Source organism: Ambystoma mexicanum, chromosome 11 (assembly GCF_040938575.1).
Source record: "Ambystoma mexicanum isolate Mex_15411 chromosome 11, UKY_AmexF1_1, whole genome shotgun sequence".
NCBI classification, from domain to species: Eukaryota; Metazoa; Chordata; class Amphibia; order Caudata; family Ambystomatidae; genus Ambystoma; species Ambystoma mexicanum.
The window spans coordinates 821,412,422-821,436,294 of record NC_090934.1 but is presented as its reverse complement, the minus strand read 5'-3'; the positions used below and the strand labels follow the sequence as shown (position 1 = coordinate 821,436,294).

Below are 23,873 nucleotides of genomic sequence, written 5' to 3'. Positions count from 1 at the left end.
GAAACCTGTAAGCGCCCTCCCAATCAACTGTCGGTCCTGGATTGTGAGGATTTCCCCTTATACTGGTCTCAGTAGACACATTTCCATTTTACTTTTTCACTCTCGCATTGCCTATTTCTCTCTCTCTCATAGTTACATTATAGACAAGAGAGACATTGTCAGCGAGAGGGCTTCACAGCACCTTCCCCCCTTTCCCTAAGTGCATTGCAAGGGGCTCTGGGAGGCGTGCACATTTGTCTGAAACACAAAGATCCACTGGCAATAAAAGGCGTAGGACCCCAGTTCGCATTTCTTAGAATTTGAGGAGGCACTCAGAGTTGTCTCGGGCGTGACTGTACCTTTCATATGAGATGTGATAATCCCCAAACCCTCTTCCTTTGTCCCAGTAATCTGTCTTAGTGCCTCTAGCAAGTTGTTTTCTGAAACAAAGCTTACCTGAACATCCTGTAAAATTGGTAACTTTTCAGTAGCAGTACAGTGCAGTATATAGCATTCCTGTTGCGCACAGCATCTAGATCCAAAAATTGCTTACTCTACCCCAGAAATTAGAATTCACCCAGTCAAACAGAGGGATCTATAAAGAGCATGGCAAGTAGTTAACATAAGCTACTTCCCCCAAGTTCTCTTGGTGCACTCTGCTGCCCTCTTTTAACAGAAGAATGCAACTGCAGGTCTTGCTTCTCAGCAAGGTACCTACATATAGAATCCTTGGTGCAATCTTGCTAAATCTGCTGGAATGTGTCTTCTATTGTGCCCAAGGTGGTTGTGTATTTGGGGATTCAGGGAAGCAAGGGAGCACTCTAATGCACTGCAGTGCTAAGAGAGGCATGCCTTTTTCAGAAAAAAGTTCAGGTTTTCTGCCAATCAGAAAAAAATAGCAATGCAATCAGGCCAAAGGCAGAACACACATGCCAGTGAGTCTCTGTGGTGCAATTGGTTAGCGCGTTCGGCTGTTAACCGAAAAGACGCTGCTGTTTTTGGCACAAAGACACAGAGTGTTCCACTCAGTAAACCTGAGTCATTTCTCCCGTGTTCTCTGGGTTCAGCCTACTGTCCCCTTTTAACACAAGTGCGCAACTGTGGCTTTCTCCTCATAGCAAGTTATGCCTACACAGAGGGCATTTGGTGCACTGTTGATGGGCTCTGTCCTCTACTAAATCCCCTGTGTTTGTGGATTAGGGGAGGTAGGGAAGTGCTTGATACCCTGATTTGCTGTGGGAAAAAGAGCTATTTTAGAAATATTTTCAGGTTGCCTGGGAAGCATAAGCAAACAGCACACCAATCAGGCCCCTGTGTAAGAGCTGCATGAGTCTCTGTGGCGCAATCGGTTAGCGCGTTCGGCTGTTAACCGAAAGGTTGGTGGTTCAAGCCCACCCAGGGACGGTGCATTTTGGCTCAAAAATTCAGCGTGACCAACTATGGACTTCTGTTTACCTCTCGCAGGTCTCGTCTGCTGACGTCCAAAAAATCCAATAAACTGCAAGCAATTCTTCTCGCTTGCTTTAGTTTTTCAAAACTTGCCATTCAATTCATAAACATCAAGACTTCATGGGAAGGGTTTGGCTGCAGCGTGTACTGATGCACAGAAGGAAGCTATACTAGCCAGTCTACTTAAAGAAGCAATGAGGCTCTGCAGGTGCATGTACGTCTCCTACCTTTATTCTGTCATCAGACACACCAGGTGGATTGCCACAAGGACCTCGTGGCGCAATGGTAGCGCGTCTGACTCCAGATCAGAAGGTTGTGTGTTCAAATCACGTCGGGGTCATACTTCCTTTTCCCACTCTGAAATACAAAATTGCTCTTCAGTATCTCGTTATTTCAACCTGACTGCATCTTTGTGCTCTGGGCCTAGTTGTTCTGGCGTTTCGAATGTAAGCTTTGCAGCAGGGAAGTATCATATTGACAGACACCCATGAAGGACATGGTCAACCTTTAAAGCAGGCCAATCTCTATGTTTTACTGGATGCAGCAGAAGTATTTCCTCTTTACCATCTCTTCAAGTGGGCCTGACTGATGTGCTGTTTTGTGCACGCTACGTGGGCTTTGTAAAACATACCTCTGCCATTTGCATGGCCTCCTAGCGCTGTCAAAATTTTCGTGTAATCGCTGAATGCTGCACTGTCCTGGGAACTCTAGGTGTGACTAAAGGATATATGTTGGGGCCCCGAAAGGGGGTCGGCAGTCTAGTGGCAATGGGCATCACTTTGCAGTTTGGGTTTGTGAGTTCAGGTACCGGTCTGGTGTCGGAAACCTGTAAGCGCCCTCCCAATCAACTGTCGGTCCTGGATTGTGAGGATTTCCCCTTATACTGGTCTCAGTAGACACATTTCCATTTTACTTTTTCACTCTCGCATTGCCTATTTCTCTCTCTCTCATAGATACATTATAGACAAGAGAGACATTGTCAGCGAGAGGGTTGCACAGCACCTTCCCCCATTTCCCTAAGTGCATTGCATGGGGCTCTGGGAGGCGTGCACATTTGTCTGAAACACAAAGATCCACTGGCAATAAAAGGCGTAGGACCCCAGTTCGCATTTCTTAGAATTTGAGGAGGCACTCAGAGTTGTCTCGGGCGTGACTGTACCTTTCATAGGAGATGTGCTAATCCCCAAACCCTCTTCCTTTGTCCCAGTAATCTGTCCTAGGGCCTCTAGCAAGTTGTTTTCTGAAACAAAGCTTACCTGAACATCCTGTAAAATTGGTAACTTTTCAGTAGCAGTACAGTGCAGTATATAGCATTCCTGTTGCGCACAGCATCTAGATCCAAAAATTGCTTACTCTACCCCAGAAATTAGAATTCACCCAGTCAAACAGAGGGATCTATAAAGATCATGGCAAGTAGTTAACATAAGCTACTTCCCCCAAGTTCTCTTGGTGCACTCTGCTGCCCTCTTTTAACAGAAGAATGCAACTGCAGGTCTTGCTTCTCAGCAAGGTACCTACATATAGAAACCTTGGTGCACTCTTGCTAAATCTGCTGGAATGTGTCTTCTATTGTGCCCAAGGTGGTTGTGTATTTGGGGACTCAGGGAAGCAAGGGAGCAGTCTAATGCACTTCAGTGCTAAGAGAGGCATGCCTTTTTCAGAAAAAAGTTCAGGTTTTCTGCCAATCAGAAAAAAATAGCAATGCAATAAGGCCAAAGGCAGAACACACATGCCAGTGAGTCTCTGTGGCACAATTGGTTAGCGCGTTCGGCTGTTAACCGAAAAGACGCTGCTGTTTTTGGCACAAAGACACAGAGTGTTCCACTCAGTAAACCTGAGTCATTTCTCCCGTGTTCTCTGGGTTCAGCCTACTGTCCCCTTTTAACACAAGTGCGCAACTGTGGCTTTCTCCTCATAGCAAGTTATGCCTACACAGAGGACATTTGGTGCACTGTTGATGGGCTCTGTCCTCTACTAAATCCCCTGTGTTTGTGGATTAGGGGAGGTAGGGAAGTGCTTGATACCCTGATTTGCTGTGGGAAATAGAGCTATTTTAGAAATATTTTCAGGTTGCCTGGGAAGCATAAGCAAACAGCACACCAATCAGGCCCCAGTGTAAGGACTGCATGAGTCTCTGTGGCACAATCGGTTAGCGCGTTCGGCTGTTAACCGAAAGGTTGGTGGTTCAAGCCCACCCAGGGACGATGCATATTGGCTCAAAAATTCAGCATGACCAACTATGAACTTCTGTTTACCTCTCGCAGGTCTCGTCTGCTGACGTCCAAAAAATCCAATAAACTGTAAGCAATTCTTCTCGCTTGCTTTAGTTTTTCAAAACTTGCCATTCAATTCATAAACATCAAGACTTCATGGGAAGGGTTTGGCTGCAGCGTGTACTGATGCACAGAAGGAAGCTATCCTAGCCAGTCTACTTAAAGAAGCAATGAGGCTCTGCAGGTGCATGTACGTCTCCTACCTTTATTCTGTCATCAGACACACCAGGTGGATTGCCACAAGGACCTCGTGGCGCAATGGTAGCGCGTCTGACTCCAGATCAGAAGGTTGTGTGTTCAAATCACCTCGGGGTCATACTTCCTTTTCCCACTCTAAAATACAAAATTGCTCTTCAGTATCTCGTTATTTCAACCTGACTGCATCTTTGTGCTCTGGGCCTAGTTGTTCTGGCGTTTCGAATGTAAGCTTTGCAGCAGGGAAGTATCATATTGACAGACACCCATGAAGGACATGGTCAACCTTTAAAGCAGGCCAATCTCTATGTTTTACTGGATGCAGCAGAAGTATTTCCTCTTTACCATCTCTTCAAGTGGGCCTGACTGATGTGCTGTTTTGTGCACGCTACGTGGGCTTTGTAAAGCATACCTCTGCCATTTGCATGGCCTCCTAGCGCTGTCAATATTTTCGTGTAATCGCTGAATGCTGCACTGTCCTGTGAACTCTAGGTGTGACTAAAGGATATATGTTGGGGCCCCGAAAGGGGGTCGGCAGTCTAGTGGCAATGGGCATCACTTTGCAATTTGGGTTTGTGAGTTCAGGTACCGGTCTGGTGTCGGAAACCTGTAAGCGCCCTCCCAATCAACTGTCGGTCCTGGATTGTGAGGATTTCCCCTTATACTGGTCTCAGTAGACACATTTCCATTTTACTTTTTCACTCTCGCATTGCCTATTTCTCTCTCTCTCATAGATACATTATAGACAAGAGAGACATTGTCAGCGAGAGGGTTGCACAGCACCTTCCCCCATTTCCCTAAGTGCATTGCATGGGGCTCTGGGAGGCGTGCACATTTGTCTGAAACACAAAGATCCACTGGCAATAAAAGGCGTAGGACCCCAGTTCGCATTTCTTAGAATTTGAGGTGACACTCAGAGTTGTCTCGGGCGTGACTGTACCTTTCATAGGAGATTTGCTAATCCCCAAACCCTCTTCCTTTGTCCCAGTAATCTGTCCTAGGGCCTCTAGCAAGTTGTTTTCTGAAACAAAGCTTACCTGAACATCCTGTAAAATTGGTAACTTTTCAGTAGCAGTACAGTGCAGTATATAGCATTCCTGTTGCGCACAGCATCTAGATCCAAAAATTGCTTACTCTACCCCAGAAATTAGAATTCACCCAGTCAAACAGAGGGATCTATAAAGATCATGGCAAGTAGTTAACATAAGCTACTTCCCCCAAGTTCTCTTGGTGCACTCTGCTGCCCTCTTTTAACAGAAGAATGCAACTGCAGGTCTTGCTTCTCAGCAAGGTAACTACATATAGAAACCTTGGTGCACTCTTGCTAAATCTGCTGGAATGTGTCTTCTATTGTGCCCAAGGTGGTTGTGTATTTGGGGACTCAGGGAAGCAAGGGAGCAGTCTAATGCACTGCAGTGCTAAGAGAGGCATGCCTTTTTCAGAAAAAAGTTCAGGTTTTCTGCCAATCAGAAAAAAATAGCAATGCAATCAGGCCAAAGGCAGAACACACATGCCAGTGAGTCTCTGTGGCGCAATTGGTTAGCGCGTTCGGCTGTTAACCGAAAAGACGCTGCTGTTTTTGGCACAAAGACACAGAGTGTTCCACTCAGTAAACCTGAGTCATTTCTCCCGTGTTCTCTGGGTTCAGCCTACTGTCCCCTTTTAACACAAGTGCGCAACTGTGGCTTTCTCCTCATAGCAAGTTATGCCTATACAGAGGACATTTGGTGCACTGTTGATGGGCTCTGTCCTCTACTAAATCCCCTGTGTTTGTGGATTAGGGGAGGTAGGGAAGTGCTTGATACCCTGATTTGCTGTGGGAAAAAGAGCTATTTTAGAAATATTTTCAGGTTGCCTGGGAAGCATAAGCAAACAGCACACCAATCAAGCCCCTGTGTAAGAACTGCATGAGTCTCTGTGGCGCAATTGGTTAGCGCGTTCGGCTGTTAACCGAAAGGTTGGTGGTTCAAGCCCACCCAGGGACGGTGCATTTTGGCTCAAAAATTCAGCGTGACCAACTATGGACTTCTGTTTACCTCTCGCAGGTCTCGTCTGCTGACGTCCAAAAAATCCAATAAACTGCAAGCAATTCTTCTCGCTTGCTTTAGTTTTTCAAAACTTGCCATTCAATTCATAAACATCAAGACTTCATGGGAAGGGTTTGGCTGCAGCGTGTACTGATGCACAGAAGGAAGCTATCCTAGCCAGTCTACCTAAAGAAGCAATGAGGCTCTGCAGGTGCATGTACGTCTCCTACCTTTATTCTGTCATCAGACACACCAGGTGGAAAGGACCTTGTGGCGCAATGGTAGCGCGTCTGACTCCAGATCAGAAGGTTGCGTGTTCAAATCACGTCGGGGTCATACTTCCTTTTCCCACTCTGAAATATAAAATTGCTCTTCAGTATCTCGTTATTTCAACCTGACTGCATCTTTGTGCTCTGGGCCTAGTTGTTCTGGCGTTTCGAATGTAAGCTTTGCAGCAGGGAAGTATCATATTGACAGACACCCATGAAGTACATGGTCAACCTTTAAAGCAGGCCAATCTCTATGTTTTACTGGATGCAGCAGAAGTATTTCCTCTTTACCATCTCTTCAAGTGGGCCTGACTGATGTGCTGTTTTGTGCACGCTACGTGGGCTTTGTAAAGCATACCTCTGCCATTTGCATGGCCTCCTAGCGCTGTCAATATTTTCGTGTAATTGCTGAATGCTGCAGTGTCCTGGGAACTCTAGGTGTGACTAAAGGATATATGCTGGGGCCCCGAAAGGGGGTCGGCAGTCTAGTGGCAATGCCCATCACTTTGCAGTTTGGGTTTGTGAGTTCAGGTACCGGTCTGGTGTCGGAAACCTGTAAGCGCCCTCCCAATCAACTGTCGGTCCTGGATTGTGAGGATTTCCCCTTATACTGGTCTCAGTAGACACATTTCCATTTTACTTTTTCACTCTCGCATTGCCTATTTCTCTCTCTCTCATAGATACATTATAGACAAGAGAGACATTGTCAGCGAGAGGGTTGCACAGCACCTTCCCCCATTTCCCTAAGTGCATTGCATGGGGCTCTGGGAGGCGTGCACATTTGTCTGAAACACAAAGATCCACTGGCAATAAAAGGCGTAGGACCCCAGTTCGCATTTCTTAGAATTTGAGGAGGCACTCAGAGTTGTCTCGGGCGTGACTGTACCTTTCATAGGAGATGTGCTAATCCCCAAACCCTCTTCCTTTGTCCCAGTAATCTGTCCTAGGGCCTCTAGCAAGTTGTTTTCTGAAACAAAGCTTACCTGAACATCCTGTAAAATTGGTAACTTTTCAGTAGCAGTACAGTGCAGTATATAGCATTCCTGTTGCGCACAGCATCTAGATCCAAAAATTGCTTACTCTACCCCAGAAATTAGAATTCACCCAGTCAAACAGAGGGATCTATAAAGATCATGGCAAGTAGTTAACATAAGCTACTTCCCCCAAGTTCTCTTGGTGCACTCTGCTGCCCTCTTTTAACAGAAGAATGCAACTGCAGGTCTTGCTTCTCAGCAAGGTACCTACATATAGAATCCTTGGTGCACTCTTGCTAAATCTGCTGGAATGTGTCTTCTATTGTGCCCAAGGTGGTTGTGTATTTGGGGACTCAGGGAAGCAAGGGAGCAGTCTAATGCACTGCAGTGCTAAGAGAGGCATGCCTTTTTCAGAAAAAAGTTCAGGTTTTCTGCCAATCAGAAAAAAATAGCAATGCAATCAGGCCAAAGGCAGAACACACATGCCAATGAGTCTCTGTGGCGCAATTGGTTAGCGCGTTCGGCTGTTAACCGAAAAGACGCTGCTGTTTTGGGCACAAAGACACAGAGTGTTCAGTAAACCTGAGTCATTTCTCCCGTGTTCTCTGGGTTCAGCCTACTGTCCCCTTTTAACACAAGTGCGCAACTGTGGCTTTCTCCTCATAGCAAGTTATGCCTACACAGAGGACATTTGGTGCACTGTTGATGGGCTCTGTCCTCTACTAAATCCCCTGTGTTTGTGGATTACGGGAGGTAGGGAAGTGCTTGATACCCTGATTTGCTGTGGGAAATAGAGCTATTTTAGAAATATTTTCAGGTTGCCTGGGAAGCATAAGCAAAGAGCACACCAATCAGGCCCCAGTGTAAGCACTGCATGAGTCTCTGTGGCGCAATCGGTTAGCGCGTTCGGCTGTTAACCGAAAAGACGCTGCTGTTTTTGGCACAAAGACACAGAGTGTTCCACTCAGTAAACCTGAGTCATTTCTCCCGTGTTCTCTGGGTTCAGCCTACTGTCCCCTTTTAACACAAGTGCGCAACTGTGGCTTTCTCCTCATAGCAAGTTATGCCTACACAGAGGACATTTGGTGCACTGTTGATGGGCTCTGTCCTCTACTAAATCCCCTGTGTTTGTGGATTAGGGGAGGTAGGGAAGTGCTTGATACCCTGATTTGCTGTGGGAAATAGAGCTATTTTAGAAATATTTTCAGGTTGCCTGGGAAGCATAAGCAAACAGCACACCAATCAGGCCCCAGTGTAAGCACTGCATGAGTCTCTGTGGCGCAATCGGTTAGCGCGTTCGGCTGTTAACCGAAAGGTTGGTGGTGAAGCCCACCCAGGGACGATGCATTTTGGCTCAAAAATTCAGCATGACCAACTATGAACTTCTGTTTACCTCTCGCAGGTCTCGTCTGCTGACGTCCAAAAAATCCAATAAACTGTAAGCAATTCTTCTCGCTTGCTTTAGTTTTTCAAAACTTGCCATTCAATTCATAAACATCAAGACTTCATGGGAAGGGTTTGGCTGCAGTGTGAACTGATGCACAGAAGGAAGCTATCCTAGCCAGTCTACTTAAAGAAGCAATGAGGCTCTGCAGGTGCATGTACGTCTCCTACCTTTATTCTGTCATCAGACACACCAGGTGGATTGCCACAAGGACCTCGTGGCGCAATGGTAGCGCGTCTGACTCCAGATCAGAAGGTTGTGTGTTCAAATCACCTCGGGGTCATACTTCCTTTTCCCACTCTAAAATACAAAATTGCTCTTCAGTATCTCGTTATTTCAACCTGACTGCATCTTTGTGCTCTGGGCCTAGTTGTTCTGGCGTTTCGAATGTAAGCTTTGCAGCAGGGAAGTATCATATTGACAGACACCCATGAAGGACATGGTCAACCTTTAAAGCAGGCCAATCTCTATATTTTACTGGATGCAGCAGAAGTATTTCCTCTTTACCATCTCTTCAAGTGGGCCTGACTGATGTGCTGTTTTGTGCACGCTACGTGGGCTTTGTAAAGCATACCTCTGCCATTTGCATGGCCTCCTAGCGCTGTCAATATTTTCGTGTAATCGCTGAATGCTGCACTGTCCTGGGAACTCTAGGTGTGACTAAAGGATATATGTTGGGGCCCCGAAAGGGGGTCGGCAGTCTAGTGGCAATGGGCATCACTTTGCAGTTTGGGTTTGTGAGTTCAGGTACCGGTCTGGTGTCGGAAACCTGTAAGCGCCCTCCCAATCAACTGTCGGTCCTGGATTGTGAGGATTTCCCCTTATACTGGTCTCAGTAGACACATTTCCATTTTACTTTTTCACTCTCGCATTGCCTATTTCTCTCTCTCTCATAGTTACATTATAGACAAGAGAGACATTGTCAGCGAGAGGGTTGCACAGCACCTTCCCCCATTTCCCTAAGTGGATTGCATGGGGCTCTGGGAGGCGTGCACATTTGTCTGAAACACAAAGATCCACTGGCAATAAAAGGCGTAGGACCCCAGTTCGCATTTCTTAGAATTTGAGGAGGCACTCAGAGTTGTCTCGGGCGTGACTGTACCTTTCATAGGAGATGTGCTAATCCCCAAACCCTCTTACTTTGTCCCAGTAATCTGTCCTAGGGCCTCTAGCAAGTTGTTTTCTGAAACAAAGTTTACCTGAACATCCTGTAAAATTGGTAACTTTTCAGTAGCAGTACAGTGCAGTATATAGCATTCCTGTTGCGCACAGCATCTAGATCCAAAAATTGCTTACTCTACCCCAGAAATTAGAATTCACCCAGTCAAACAGAGGGATCTATAAAGATCATGGCAAGTAGTTAACATAAGCTACTTCCCCCAAGTTCTCTTGGTGCACTCTGCTGCCCTCTTTTAACAGAAGAATGCAACTGCAGGTCTTGCTTCTCAGCAAGGTACCTACATATAGAATCCTTGGTGCACTCTTGCTAAATCTGCTGGAATGTGTCTTCTATTGTGCCCAAGGTGGTTGTGTATTTGGGGACTCAGGGAAGCAAGGGAGCAGTCTAATGCACTTCAGTGCTAAGAGAGGCATGCCTTTTTCAGAAAAAAGTTCAGGTTTTCTGCCAATCAGAAAAAATAGCAATGCAATCAGGCCAAAGGCAGAACACACATGCCAATGAGTCTCTGTGGCGCAATTGGTTAGCGCGTTCGGCTGTTAACCGAAAAGACGCTGCTGTTTTGGGCACAAAGACACAGAGTGTTCCACTCAGTAAACCTGAGTCATTTCTCCCGTGTTCTCTGCGTTCAGCCTACTGTCCCCTTTTAACACAAGTGCGCAACTGTGGCTTTCTCCTCATAGCAAGTTATGCCTACACAGAGGACATTTGGTGCACTGTTGATGGGCTCTGTCCTCTACTAAATCCCCTGTGTTTGTGGATTACGGGAGGTAGGGAAGTGCTTGATACCCTGATTTGCTGTGGGAAATAGAGCTATTTTAGAAATATTTTCAGGTTGCCTGGGAAGCATAAGCAAACAGCACACCAATCAGGCCCCAGTGTAAGCACTGCATGAGTCTCTGTGGCGCAATCGGTTAGCGCGTTCGGCTGTTAACCGAAAAGACGCTGCTGTTTTTGGCACAAAGACACAGAGTGTTCCACTCAGTAAACCTGAGTCATTTCTCCCGTGTTCTCTGGGTTCAGCCTACTGTCCCCTTTTAACACAAGTGCGCAACTGTGGCTTTCTCCTCATAGCAAGTTATGCCTACACAGAGGACATTTGGTGCACTGTTGATGGGCTCTGTCCTCTACTAAATCCCCTGTGTTTGTGGATTAGGGGAGGTAGGGAAGTGCTTGATACCCTGATTTGCTGTGGGAAATAGAGCTATTTTAGAAATATTTTCAGGTTGCCTGGGAAGCATAAGCAAACAGCACACCAATCAGGCCCCAGTGTAAGCACTGCATGAGTCTCTGTGGCGCAATCGGTTAGCGCGTTCGGCTGTTAACCGAAAGGTTGGTGGTTCAAGCCCACCCAGGGACGATGCATTTTGGCTCAAAAATTCAGCATGACCAACTATGAACTTCTGTTTACCTCTCGCAGGTCTCGTCTGCTGACGTCCAAAAAATCCAATAAACTGTAAGCAATTCTTCTCGCTTGCTTTAGATTTTCAAAACTTGCCATTCAATTCATAAACATCAAGACTTCATGGGAAGGGTTTGGCTGCAGCGTGTACTGATGCACAGAAGGAAGCTATCCTAGCCAGTCTACCTAAAGAAGCAATGAGGCTCTGCAGGTGCATGTACGTCTCCTACCTTTATTCTGTCATCAGACACACCAGGTGGATTGCCACAAGGACCTCGTGGCGCAATGGTAGCGCGTCTGACTCCAGATCAGAAGGTTTCGTGTTCAAATCACATCGGGGTCATACTTCCTTTTCCCACTCTGAAATATAAAATTGCTCTTCAGTATCCCGTTATTTCAACCTGACTGCATCTTTGTGCTCTGGGCCTAGTTGTTCTGGCGTTTCGAATGTAAGCTTTGCAGCAGGGAAGTATCATATTGACAGACACCCATGAAGGACATGGTCAACCTTTAAAGCAGGCCAATCTCTATGTTTTACTGGATGCAGCAGAAGTATTTCCTCTTTACCATCTCTTCAAGTGGGCCTGACTGATGTGCTGTTTTGTGCACGCTACGTGGGCTTTGTAAAGCATACCTCTGCCATTTGCATGGCCTCCTAGCGCTGTCAATATTTTCGTGTAATTGCTGAATGCTGCACTGTCCTGGGAACTCTAGGTGTGACTAAAGGATATATGTTGGGGCCCCGAAAGGGGGTCGGCAGTCTAGTGGCAATGGGCATCACTTTGCAGTTTGGGTTTGTGAGTTCAGGTACCGGTCTGGTGTCGGAAACCTGTAAGCGCCCTCCCAATCAACTGTCAGTCCTGGATTGTGAGGATTTCCCCTTATACTGGTCTCAGTAGACACATTTCCATTTTACTTTTTCACTCTCGCATTGCCTATTTCTCTCTCTCTCATAGATACATTATAGACAAGAGAGACATTGTCAGCGAGAGGGCTTCACAGCACCTTCCCCCATTTCCCTAAGTGCATTGCATGGGGCTCTGGGAGGCGTGCACATTTGTCTGAAACACAAAGATCCACTGGCAATAAAAGGCGTAGGACCCCAGTTCGCATTTCTTAGAATTTGAGGAGGCACTCAGAGTTGTCTCGGGCGTGACTGTACCTTTCATAGGAGATGTGCTAATCCCCAAACCCTCTTCCTTAGTCCCAGTAATCTGTCTTAGTGCCTCTAGCAAGTTGTTTTCTGAAACAAAGCTTACCTGAACATCCTGTAAAATTGGTAACTTTTCAGTAGCAGTACAGTGCAGTATATAGCATTCCTGTTGCGCACAGCATCTAGATCCAAAAATTGCTTACTCTACCCCAGAAATTAGAATTCACCCAGTCAAACAGAGGGATCTATAAAGATCATGGCAAGTAGTTAACATAAGCTACTTCCCCCAAGTTCTCTTGGTGCACTCTGCTGCCCTCTTTTAACAGAAGAATGCAACTGCAGGTCTTGCTTCTCAGATAGGTAACTACATATAGAAACCTTGGTGCACTCTTGCTAAATCTGCTGGAATGTGTCTTCTATTGTGCCCAAGGTGGTTGTGTATTTGGGGACTCAGGGAAGCAAGGGAGCAGTCTAATGCACTGCAGTGCTAAGAGAGGCATGCCTTTTTCAGAAGAAAGTTCAGGTTTTCTGCCAATCAGAAAAAAATAGCAATGCAATCAGGCCAAAGGCAGAACACACATGCCAGTGAGTCTCTGTGGCGCAATTGGTTAGCGCGTTCGGCTGTTAACCGAAAAGACGCTGCTGTTTTTGGCACAGAGACACAGAGTGTTCCACTCAGTAAACCTGAGTCATTTCTCCCGTGTTCTCTGGGTTCAGCCTACTGTCCCCTTTTAACACAAGTGCGCAACTGTGGCTTTCTCCTCATAGCAAGTTATGCCTATACAGAGGACATTTGGTGCACTGTTGATGGGCTCTGTCCTCTACTAAATCCCCTGTGTTTGTGGATTAGGGGAGGTAGGGAAGTGCTTGATACCCTGATTTGCTGTGGGAAAAAGAGCTATTTTAGAAATATTTTCAGGTTGCCTGGGAAGCATAAGCAAACAGCACACCAATCAGGCCCCTGTGTAAGAACTGTATGAGTCTCTGTGGCGCAATCGGTTAGCGCGAGGTTGGTGGTTCAAGCCCACCCAGGGACGGTGCATTTTGGCTCAAAAATTCAGCGTGACCAACTATGGACTTCTGTTTACCTCTCGCAGGTCTCGTCTGCTGACGTCCAAAAAATCCAATAAACTGCAAGCAATTCTTCTCGCTTGCTTTAGTTTTTCAAAACTTGCCATTCAATTCATAAACATCAAGACTTCATGGGAAGGGTTTGGCTGCAGCGTGTACTGATGCACAGAAGGAAGCTATCCTAGCCAGTCTACTTAAAGAAGCAATGAGGCTCTGCAGGTCCATGCACGTCTCCTACCTTTATTCTGTCATCAGACACACCAGGTAGACTGCCACTAGGACCTCGTGGCGCAATGGTAGCGCGTCTGACTCCAGATCAGAAGGTTTCGTGTTCAAATCACGTCGGGGTCATATTTGCTTTTCCCACTCTGAAATATAAAATTGCTCTTCAGTATCTCGTTATTTCAACCTGACTGCATCTTTGTGATCTGGGCCTAGTTGTTCTGGCGTTTCGAATGTAAGCTTTGCAGCAGGGAAGTATCATATTGACAGACACCCATGAAGGACATGGTCAACCTTTAAAGCAGGCCAATCTCTATGTTTTACTGGATGCAGCAGAAGTATTTCCTCTTTACCATCTCTTCAAGTGGGCCTGACTGATGTGCTGTTTTGTGCACGCTACGTGGGCTTTGTAAAGCATACCTCTGCCATTTGCATGGCCTCCTAGCGCTGTCAATATTTTCGTGTAATCGCTGAATGCTGCACTGTCCTGGGAACTCTAGGTGTGACTAAAGGATATATGCTGGGGCCCCGAAAGGGGGTCGGCAGTCTAGTGGCAATGCCCATCACTTTGCAGTTTGGGTTTGTGAGTTCAGGTACCGGTCTGGTGTTGGAAACCTGTAAGCGCCCTCCCAATCAACTGTCGGTCCTGGATTGTGAGGATTTCCCCTTATACTGGTCTCAGTAGACACATTTCCATTTTACTTTTTCACTCTCGCATTGCCTATTTCTCTCTCTCTCATAGATACATTATAGACAAGAGAGACATTGTCAGCGAGAGGGTTGCACAGCACCTTCCCCCATTTCCCTAAGTGCATTGCATGGGGCTCTGGGAGGCGTGCACATTTGTCTGAAACACAAAGATCCACTGGCAATAAAAGGCGTAGGACCCCAGTTCGCATTTCTTAGAATTTGAGGTGACACTCAGAGTTGTCTCGGGCGTGACTGTACCTTTCATAGGAGATTTGCTAATCCCCAAACCCTCTTCCTTTGTCCCAGTAATATGTCCTAGGGCCTCTAGCAAGTTGTTTTCTGAAACAAAGCTTACCTGAACATCCTGTAAAATTGGTAACTTTTCAGTAGCAGTACAGTGCAGTATATAGCATTCCTGTTGCGCACAGCATCTAGATCCAAAAATTGCTTACTCTACCCCAGAAATTAGAATTCACCCAGTCAAACAGAGGGATCTATAAAGATCATGGCAAGTAGTTAACATAAGCTACTTCCCCCAAGTTCTCTTGGTGCACTCTGCTGCCCTCTTTTAACAGAAGAATGCAACTGCAGGTCTTGCTTCTCAGCAAGGTAACTACATATAGAAACCTTGGTGCACTCTTGCTAAATCTGCTGGAATGTGTCTTCTATTGTGCCCAAGGTGGTTGTGTATTTGGGGACTCAGGGAAGCAAGGGAGCAGTCTAATGCACTGCAGTGCTAAGAGAGGCATGCCTTTTTCAGAAAAAAGTTCAGGTTTTCTGCCAATCAGAAAAAAATAGCAATGCAATCAGGCCAAAGGCAGAACACACATGCCAGTGAGTCTCTGTGGCGCAATTGGTTAGCGCGTTCGGCTGTTAACCGAAAAGACGCTGCTGTTTTTGGCACAAAGACACAGAGTGTTCCACTCAGTAAACCTGAGTCATTTCTCCCGTGTTCTCTGGGTTCAGCCTACTGTCCCCTTTTAACACAAGTGCGCAACTGTGGCTTTCTCCTCATAGCAAGTTATGCCTATACAGAGGACATTTGGTGCACTGTTGATGGGCTCTGTCCTCTACTAAATCCCCTGTGTTTGTGGATTAGGGGAGGTAGGGAAGTGCTTGATACCCTGATTTGCTGTGGGAAAAAGAGCTATTTTAGAAATATTTTCAGGTTGCCTGGGAAGCATAAGCAAACAGCACACCAATCAAGCCCCTGTGTAAGAACTGCATGAGTCTCTGTGGCGCAATTGGTTAGCGCGTTCGGCTGTTAACCGAAAGGTTGGTGGTTCAAGCCCACCCAGGGACGGTGCATTTTGGCTCAAAAATTCAGCGTGACCAACTATGGACTTCTGTTTACCTCTCGCAGGTCTCGTCTGCTGACGTCCAAAAAATCCAATAAACTGCAAGCAATTCTTCTCGCTTGCTTTAGTTTTTCAAAACTTGCCATTCAATTCATAAACATCAAGACTTCATGGGAAGGGTTTGGCTGCAGCGTGTACTGATGCACAGAAGGAAGCTATCCTAGCCAGTCTACCTAAAGAAGCAATGAGGCTCTGCAGGTGCATGTACGTCTCCTACCTTTATTCTGTCATCAGACACACCAGGTGGAAAGGACCTTGTGGCGCAATGGTAGCGCGTCTGACTCCAGATCAGAAGGTTGCGTGTTCAAATCACGTCGGGGTCATACTTCCTTTTCCCACTCTGAAATATAAAATTGCTCTTCAGTATCTCGTTATTTCAACCTGACTGCATCTTTGTGCTCTGGGCCTAGTTGTTCTGGCGTTTCGAATGTAAGCTTTGCAGCAGGGAAGTATCATATTGACAGACACCCATGAAGTACATGGTCAACCTTTAAAGCAGGCCAATCTCTATGTTTTACTGGATGCAGCAGAAGTATTTCCTCTTTACCATCTCTTCAAGTGGGCCTGACTGATGTGCTGTTTTGTGCACGCTACGTGGGCTTTGTAAAGCATACCTCTGCCATTTGCATGGCCTCCTAGCGCTGTCAATATTTTCGTGTAATTGCTGAATGCTGCAGTGTCCTGGGAACTCTAGGTGTGACTAAAGGATATATGCTGGGGCCCCGAAAGGGGGTCGGCAGTCTAGTGGCAATGCCCATCACTTTGCAGTTTGGGTTTGTGAGTTCAGGTACCGGTCTGGTGTCGGAAACCTGTAAGCGCCCTCCCAATCAACTGTCGGTCCTGGATTGTGAGGATTTCCCCTTATACTGGTCTCAGTAGACACATTTCCATTTTACTTTTTCACTCTCGCATTGCCTATTTCTCTCTCTCTCATAGATACATTATAGACAAGAGAGACATTGTCAGCGAGAGGGTTGCACAGCACCTTCCCCCATTTCCCTAAGTGCATTGCATGGGGCTCTGGGAGGCGTGCACATTTGTCTGAAACACAAAGATCCACTGGCAATAAAAGGCGTAGGACCCCAGTTCGCATTTCTTAGAATTTGAGGAGGCACTCAGAGTTGTCTCGGGCGTGACTGTACCTTTCATAGGAGATGTGCTAATCCCCAAACCCTCTTCCTTTGTCCCAGTAATCTGTCCTAGGGCCTCTAGCAAGTTGTTTTCTGAAACAAAGCTTACCTGAACATCCTGTAAAATTGGTAACTTTTCAGTAGCAGTACAGTGCAGTATATAGCATTCCTGTTGCGCACAGCATCTAGATCCAAAAATTGCTTACTCTACCCCAGAAATTAGAATTCACCCAGTCAAACAGAGGGATCTATAAAGATCATGGCAAGTAGTTAACATAAGCTACTTCCCCCAAGTTCTCTTGGTGCACTCTGCTGCCCTCTTTTAACAGAAGAATGCAACTGCAGGTCTTGCTTCTCAGCAAGGTACCTACATATAGAATCCTTGGTGCACTCTTGCTAAATCTGCTGGAATGTGTCTTCTATTGTGCCCAAGGTGGTTGTGTATTTGGGGACTCAGGGAAGCAAGGGAGCAGTCTAATGCACTGCAGTGCTAAGAGAGGCATGCCTTTTTCAGAAAAAAGTTCAGGTTTTCTGCCAATCAGAAAAAAATAGCAATGCAATCAGGCCAAAGGCAGAACACACATGCCAATGAGTCTCTGTGGCGCAATTGGTTAGCGCGTTCGGCTGTTAACCGAAAAGACGCTGCTGTTTTGGGCACAAAGACACAGAGTGTTCAGTAAACCTGAGTCATTTCTCCCGTGTTCTCTGGGTTCAGCCTACTGTCCCCTTTTAACACAAGTGCGCAACTGTGGCTTTCTCCTCATAGCAAGTTATGCCTACACAGAGGACATTTGGTGCACTGTTGATGGGCTCTGTCCTCTACTAAATCCCCTGTGTTTGTGGATTACGGGAGGTAGGGAAGTGCTTGATACCCTGATTTGCTGTGGGAAATAGAGCTATTTTAGAAATATTTTCAGGTTGCCTGGGAAGCATAAGCAAAGAGCACACCAATCAGGCCCCAGTGTAAGCACTGCATGAGTCTCTGTGGCGCAATCGGTTAGCGCGTTCGGCTGTTAACCGAAAAGACGCTGCTGTTTTTGGCACAAAGACACAGAGTGTTCCACTCAGTAAACCTGAGTCATTTCTCCCGTGTTCTCTGGGTTCAGCCTACTGTCCCCTTTTAACACAAGTGCGCAACTGTGGCTTTCTCCTCATAGCAAGTTATGCCTACACAGAGGACATTTGGTGCACTGTTGATGGGCTCTGTCCTCTACTAAATCCCCTGTGTTTGTGGATTAGGGGAGGTAGGGAAGTGCTTGATACCCTGATTTGCTGTGGGAAATAGAGCTATTTTAGAAATATTTTCAGGTTGCCTGGGAAGCATAAGCAAACAGCACACCAATCAGGCCCCAGTGTAAGCACTGCATGAGTCTCTGTGGCGCAATCGGTTAGCGCGTTCGGCTGTTAACCGAAAGGTTGGTGGTGAAGCCCACCCAGGGACGATGCATTTTGGCTCAAAAATTCAGCATGACCAACTATGAACTTCTGTTTACCTCTCGCAGGTCTCGTCTGCTGACGTCCAAAAAATCCAATAAACTGTAAGCAATTCTTCTCGCTTGCTTTAGTTTTTCAAAACTTGCCATTCAATTCATAAACATCAAGACTTCATGGGAAGGGTTTGGCTGCAGTGTGAACTGATGCACAGAAGGAAGCTATCCTAGCCAGTCTACTTAAAGAAGCAATGAGGCTCTGCAGGTGCATGTACGTCTCCTACCTTTATTCTGTCATCAGACACACCAGGTGGATTGCCACAAGGACCTCGTGGCGCAATGGTAGCGCGTCTGACTCCAGATCAGAAGGTTGTGTGTTCAAATCACCTCGGGGTCATACTTCCTTTTCCCACTCTAAAATACAAAATTGCTCTTCAGTATCTCGTTATTTCAACCTGACTGCATCTTTGTGCTCTGGGCCTAGTTGTTCTGGCGTTTCGAATGTAAGCTTTGCAGCAGGGAAGTATCATATTGACAGACACCCATGAAGGACATGGTCAACCTTTAAAGCAGGCCAATCTCTATGTTTTACTGGATGCAGCAGAAGTATTTCCTCTTTACCATCTCTTCAAGTGGGCCTGACTGATGTGCTGTTTTGTGCACGCTACGTGGGCTTTGTAAAGCATACCTCTGCCATTTGCATGGCCTCCTAGCGCTGTCAATATTTTCGTGTAATCGCTGAATGCTGCACTGTCCTGGGAACTCTAGGTGTGACTAAAGGATATATGTTGGGGCCCCGAAAGGGGGTCGGCAGTCTAGTGGCAATGGGCATCACTTTGCAGTTTGGGTTTGTGAGTTCAGGTACCGGTCTGGTGTCGGAAACCTGTAAGCGCCCTCCCAATCAACTGTCGGTCCTGGATTGTGAGGATTTCCCCTTATACTGGTCTCAGTAGACACATTTCCATTTTACTTTTTCACTCTCGCATTGCCTATTTCTCTCTCTCTCATAGTTACATTATAGACAAGAGAGACATTGTCAGCGAGAGGGTTGCACAGCACCTTCCCCCATTTCCCTAAGTGGATTGCATGGGGCTCTGGGAGGCGTGCACATTTGTCTGAAACACAAAGATCCACTGGCAATAAAAGGCGTAGGACCCCAGTTCGCATTTCTTAGAATTTGAGGAGGCACTCAGAGTTGTCTCGGGCGTGACTGTACCTTTCATAGGAGATGTGCTAATCCCCAAACCCTCTTACTTTGTCCCAGTAATCTGTCCTAGGGCCTCTAGCAAGTTGTTTTCTGAAACAAAGTTTACCTGAACATCCTGTAAAATTGGTAACTTTTCAGTAGCAGTACAGTGCAGTATATAGCATTCCTGTTGCGCACAGCATCTAGATCCAAAAATTGCTTACTCTACCCCAGAAATTAGAATTCACCCAGTCAAACAGAGGGATCTATAAAGATCATGGCAAGTAGTTAACATAAGCTACTTCCCCCAAGTTCTCTTGGTGCACTCTGCTGCCCTCTTTTAACAGAAGAATGCAACTGCAGGTCTTGCTTCTCAGCAAGGTACCTACATATAGAATCCTTGGTGCACTCTTGCTAAATCTGCTGGAATGTGTCTTCTATTGTGCCCAAGGTGGTTGTGTATTTGGGGACTCAGGGAAGCAAGGGAGCAGTCTAATGCACTTCAGTGCTAAGAGAGGCATGCCTTTTTCAGAAAAAAGTTCAGGTTTTCTGCCAATCAGAAAAAATAGCAATGCAATCAGGCCAAAGGCAGAACACACATGCCAATGAGTCTCTGTGGCGCAATTGGTTAGCGCGTTCGGCTGTTAACCGAAAAGACGCTGCTGTTTTGGGCACAAAGACACAGAGTGTTCCACTCAGTAAACCTGAGTCATTTCTCCCGTGTTCTCTGCGTTCAGCCTACTGTCCCCTTTTAACACAAGTGCGCAACTGTGGCTTTCTCCTCATAGCAAGTTATGCCTACACAGAGGACATTTGGTGCACTGTTGATGGGCTCTGTCCTCTACTAAATCCCCTGTGTTTGTGGATTACGGGAGGTAGGGAAGTGCTTGATACCCTGATTTGCTGTGGGAAATAGAGCTATTTTAGAAATATTTTCAGGTTGCCTGGGAAGCATAAGCAAACAGCACACCAATCAGGCCCCAGTGTAAGCACTGCATGAGTCTCTGTGGCGCAATCGGTTAGCGCGTTCGGCTGTTAACCGAAAAGACGCTGCTGTTTTTGGCACAAAGACACAGAGTGTTCCACTCAGTAAACCTGAGTCATTTCTCCCGTGTTCTCTGGGTTCAGCCTACTGTCCCCTTTTAACACAAGTGCGCAACTGTGGCTTTCTCCTCATAGCAAGTTATGCCTACACAGAGGACATTTGGTGCACTGTTGATGGGCTCTGTCCTCTACTAAATCCCCTGTGTTTGTGGATTAGGGGAGGTAGGGAAGTGCTTGATACCCTGATTTGCTGTGGGAAATAGAGCTATTTTAGAAATATTTTCAGGTTGCCTGGGAAGCATAAGCAAACAGCACACCAATCAGGCCCCAGTGTAAGCACTGCATGAGTCTCTGTGGCGCAATCGGTTAGCGCGTTCGGCTGTTAACCGAAAGGTTGGTGGTTCAAGCCCACCCAGGGACGATGCATTTTGGCTCAAAAATTCAGCATGACCAACTATGAACTTCTGTTTACCTCTCGCAGGTCTCGTCTGCTGACGTCCAAAAAATCCAATAAACTGTAAGCAATTCTTCTCGCTTGCTTTAGATTTTCAAAACTTGCCATTCAATTCATAAACATCAAGACTTCATGGGAAGGGTTTGGCTGCAGCGTGTACTGATGCACAGAAGGAAGCTATCCTAGCCAGTCTACCTAAAGAAGCAATGAGGCTCTGCAGGTGCATGTACGTCTCCTACCTTTATTCTGTCATCAGACACACCAGGTGGATTGCCACAAGGACCTCGTGGCGCAATGGTAGCGCGTCTGACTCCAGATCAGAAGGTTTCGTGTTCAAATCACATCGGGGTCATACTTCCTTTTCCCACTCTGAAATATAAAATTGCTCTTCAGTATCCCGTTATTTCAACCTGACTGCATCTTTGTGCTCTGGGCCTAGTTGTTCTGGCGTTTCGAATGTAAGCTTTGCAGCAGGGAAGTATCATATTGACAGACACCCATGAAGGACATGGTCAACCTTTAAAGCAGGCCAATCTCTATGTTTTACTGGATGCAGCAGAAGTATTTCCTCTTTACCATCTCTTCAAGTGGGCCTGACTGATGTGCTGTTTTGTGCACGCTACGTGGGCTTTGTAAAGCATACCTCTGCCATTTGCATGGCCTCCTAGCGCTGTCAATATTTTCGTGTAATTGCTGAATGCTGCACTGTCCTGGGAACTCTAGGTGTGACTAAAGGATATATGTTGGGGCCCCGAAAGGGGGTCGGCAGTCTAGTGGCAATGGGCATCACTTTGCAGTTTGGGTTTGTGAGTTCAGGTACCGGTCTGGTGTCGGAAACCTGTAAGCGCCCTCCCAATCAACTGTCAGTCCTGGATTGTGAGGATTTCCCCTTATACTGGTCTCAGTAGACACATTTCCATTTTACTTTTTCACTCTCGCATTGCCTATTTCTCTCTCTCTCATAGATACATTATAGACAAGAGAGACATTGTCAGCGAGAGGGCTTCACAGCACCTTCCCCCATTTCCCTAAGTGCATTGCATGGGGCTCTGGGAGGCGTGCACATTTGTCTGAAACACAAAGATCCACTGGCAATAAAAGGCGTAGGACCCCAGTTCGCATTTCTTAGAATTTGAGGAGGCACTCAGAGTTGTCTCGGGCGTGACTGTACCTTTCATAGGAGATGTGCTAATCCCCAAACCCTCTTCCTTAGTCCCAGTAATCTGTTTTAGTGCCTCTAGCAAGTTGTTTTCTGAAACAAAGCTTACCTGAACATCCTGTAAAATTGGTAACTTTTCAGTAGCAGTACAGTGCAGTATATAGCATTCCTGTTGCGCACAGCATCTAGATCCAAAAATTGCTTACTCTACCCCAGAAATTAGAATTCACCCAGTCAAACAGAGGGATCTATAAAGATCATGGCAAGTAGTTAACATAAGCTACTTCCCCCAAGTTCTCTTGGTGCACTCTGCTGCCCTCTTTTAACAGAAGAATGCAACTGCAGGTCTTGCTTCTCAGATAGGTAACTACATATAGAAACCTTGGTGCACTCTTGCTAAATCTGCTGGAATGTGTCTTCTATTGTGCCCAAGGTGGTTGTGTATTTGGGGACTCAGGGAAGCAAGGGAGCAGTCTAATGCACTGCAGTGCTAAGAGAGGCATGCCTTTTTCAGAAGAAAGTTCAGGTTTTCTGCCAATCAGAAAAAAATAGCAATGCAATCAGGCCAAAGGCAGAACACACATGCCAGTGAGTCTCTGTGGCGCAATTGGTTAGCGCGTTCGGCTGTTAACCGAAAAGACGCTGCTGTTTTTGGCACAGAGACACAGAGTGTTCCACTCAGTAAACCTGAGTCATTTCTCCCGTGTTCTCTGGGTTCAGCCTACTGTCCCCTTTTAACACAAGTGCGCAACTGTGGCTTTCTCCTCATAGCAAGTTATGCCTATACAGAGGACATTTGGTGCACTGTTGATGGGCTCTGTCCTCTACTAAATCCCCTGTGTTTGTGGATTAGGGGAGGTAGGGAAGTGCTTGATACCCTGATTTGCTGTGGGAAAAAGAGCTATTTTAGAAATATTTTCAGGTTGCCTGGGAAGCATAAGCAAACAGCACACCAATCAGGCCCCTGTGTAAGAACTGTATGAGTCTCTGTGGCGCAATCGGTTAGCGCGAGGTTGGTGGTTCAAGCCCACCCAGGGACGGTGCATTTTGGCTCAAAAATTCAGCGTGACCAACTATGGACTTCTGTTTACCTCTCGCAGGTCTCGTCTGCTGACGTCCAAAAAATCCAATAAACTGCAAGCAATTCTTCTCGCTTGCTTTAGTTTTTCAAAACTTGCCATTCAATTCATAAACATCAAGACTTCATGGGAAGGGTTTGGCTGCAGCGTGTACTGATGCACAGAAGGAAGCTATCCTAGCCAGTCTACTTAAAGAAGCAATGAGGCTCTGCAGGTCCATGCACGTCTCCTACCTTTATTCTGTCATCAGACACACCAGGTAGACTGCCACTAGGACCTCGTGGCGCAATGGTAGCGCGTCTGACTCCAGATCAGAAGGTTTCGTGTTCAAATCACGTCGGGGTCATATTTGCTTTTCCCACTCTGAAATATAAAATTGCTCTTCAGTATCTCGTTATTTCAACCTGACTGCATCTTTGTGATCTGGGCCTAGTTGTTCTGGCGTTTCGAATGTAAGCTTTGCAGCAGGGAAGTATCATATTGACAGACACCCATGAAGGACATGGTCAACCTTTAAAGCAGGCCAATCTCTATGTTTTACTGGATGCAGCAGAAGTATTTCCTCTTTACCATCTCTTCAAGTGGGCCTGACTGATGTGCTGTTTTGTGCACGCTACGTGGGCTTTGTAAAGCATACCTCTGCCATTTGCATGGCCTCCTAGCGCTGTCAATATTTTCGTGTAATCGCTGAATGCTGCACTGTCCTGG

The 23,873-nt window shown here is 46.4% G+C and overlaps 16 non-coding genes across 16 annotated transcripts; all 16 read left to right on the top strand.

The window, feature by feature from the left end:
* The first annotated feature begins 1,309 nt into the window (after positions 1-1,309).
* TRNAN-GUU (transfer RNA asparagine (anticodon GUU)) lies at positions 1,310-1,383 on the top strand. Its single transcript has one exon. It is a non-coding gene; the product is annotated as a tRNA-Asn (tRNA).
* A 313-nt stretch (positions 1,384-1,696) lies between these two features.
* On the top strand, positions 1,697-1,768 carry TRNAW-CCA (transfer RNA tryptophan (anticodon CCA)). Its single transcript has one exon. It is a non-coding gene; the product is annotated as a tRNA-Trp (tRNA).
* Positions 1,769-3,558: 1,790 nt separating this feature from the next.
* Positions 3,559-3,632, top strand: TRNAN-GUU (transfer RNA asparagine (anticodon GUU)). The gene has a single exon. It is a non-coding gene; the product is annotated as a tRNA-Asn (tRNA).
* A 313-nt stretch (positions 3,633-3,945) lies between these two features.
* On the top strand, positions 3,946-4,017 carry TRNAW-CCA (transfer RNA tryptophan (anticodon CCA)). The gene has a single exon. It is a non-coding gene; the product is annotated as a tRNA-Trp (tRNA).
* Positions 4,018-5,807: 1,790 nt separating this feature from the next.
* TRNAN-GUU (transfer RNA asparagine (anticodon GUU)) lies at positions 5,808-5,881 on the top strand. Its single transcript has one exon. It is a non-coding gene; the product is annotated as a tRNA-Asn (tRNA).
* A 306-nt stretch (positions 5,882-6,187) lies between these two features.
* TRNAW-CCA (transfer RNA tryptophan (anticodon CCA)) lies at positions 6,188-6,259 on the top strand. Its single transcript has one exon. It is a non-coding gene; the product is annotated as a tRNA-Trp (tRNA).
* A 2,562-nt stretch (positions 6,260-8,821) lies between these two features.
* TRNAW-CCA (transfer RNA tryptophan (anticodon CCA)) lies at positions 8,822-8,893 on the top strand. The gene has a single exon. It is a non-coding gene; the product is annotated as a tRNA-Trp (tRNA).
* Positions 8,894-11,073: 2,180 nt separating this feature from the next.
* TRNAN-GUU (transfer RNA asparagine (anticodon GUU)) lies at positions 11,074-11,147 on the top strand. Its single transcript has one exon. It is a non-coding gene; the product is annotated as a tRNA-Asn (tRNA).
* Positions 11,148-11,460: 313 nt separating this feature from the next.
* TRNAW-CCA (transfer RNA tryptophan (anticodon CCA)) lies at positions 11,461-11,532 on the top strand. Its single transcript has one exon. It is a non-coding gene; the product is annotated as a tRNA-Trp (tRNA).
* A 2,160-nt stretch (positions 11,533-13,692) lies between these two features.
* Positions 13,693-13,764, top strand: TRNAW-CCA (transfer RNA tryptophan (anticodon CCA)). Its single transcript has one exon. It is a non-coding gene; the product is annotated as a tRNA-Trp (tRNA).
* A 1,790-nt stretch (positions 13,765-15,554) lies between these two features.
* On the top strand, positions 15,555-15,628 carry TRNAN-GUU (transfer RNA asparagine (anticodon GUU)). Its single transcript has one exon. It is a non-coding gene; the product is annotated as a tRNA-Asn (tRNA).
* Positions 15,629-15,934: 306 nt separating this feature from the next.
* TRNAW-CCA (transfer RNA tryptophan (anticodon CCA)) lies at positions 15,935-16,006 on the top strand. The gene has a single exon. It is a non-coding gene; the product is annotated as a tRNA-Trp (tRNA).
* Positions 16,007-18,568: 2,562 nt separating this feature from the next.
* TRNAW-CCA (transfer RNA tryptophan (anticodon CCA)) lies at positions 18,569-18,640 on the top strand. Its single transcript has one exon. It is a non-coding gene; the product is annotated as a tRNA-Trp (tRNA).
* A 2,180-nt stretch (positions 18,641-20,820) lies between these two features.
* Positions 20,821-20,894, top strand: TRNAN-GUU (transfer RNA asparagine (anticodon GUU)). The gene has a single exon. It is a non-coding gene; the product is annotated as a tRNA-Asn (tRNA).
* Positions 20,895-21,207: 313 nt separating this feature from the next.
* Positions 21,208-21,279, top strand: TRNAW-CCA (transfer RNA tryptophan (anticodon CCA)). The gene has a single exon. It is a non-coding gene; the product is annotated as a tRNA-Trp (tRNA).
* Positions 21,280-23,439: 2,160 nt separating this feature from the next.
* TRNAW-CCA (transfer RNA tryptophan (anticodon CCA)) lies at positions 23,440-23,511 on the top strand. Its single transcript has one exon. It is a non-coding gene; the product is annotated as a tRNA-Trp (tRNA).
* The last annotated feature ends 362 nt before the right edge of the window (positions 23,512-23,873 follow it).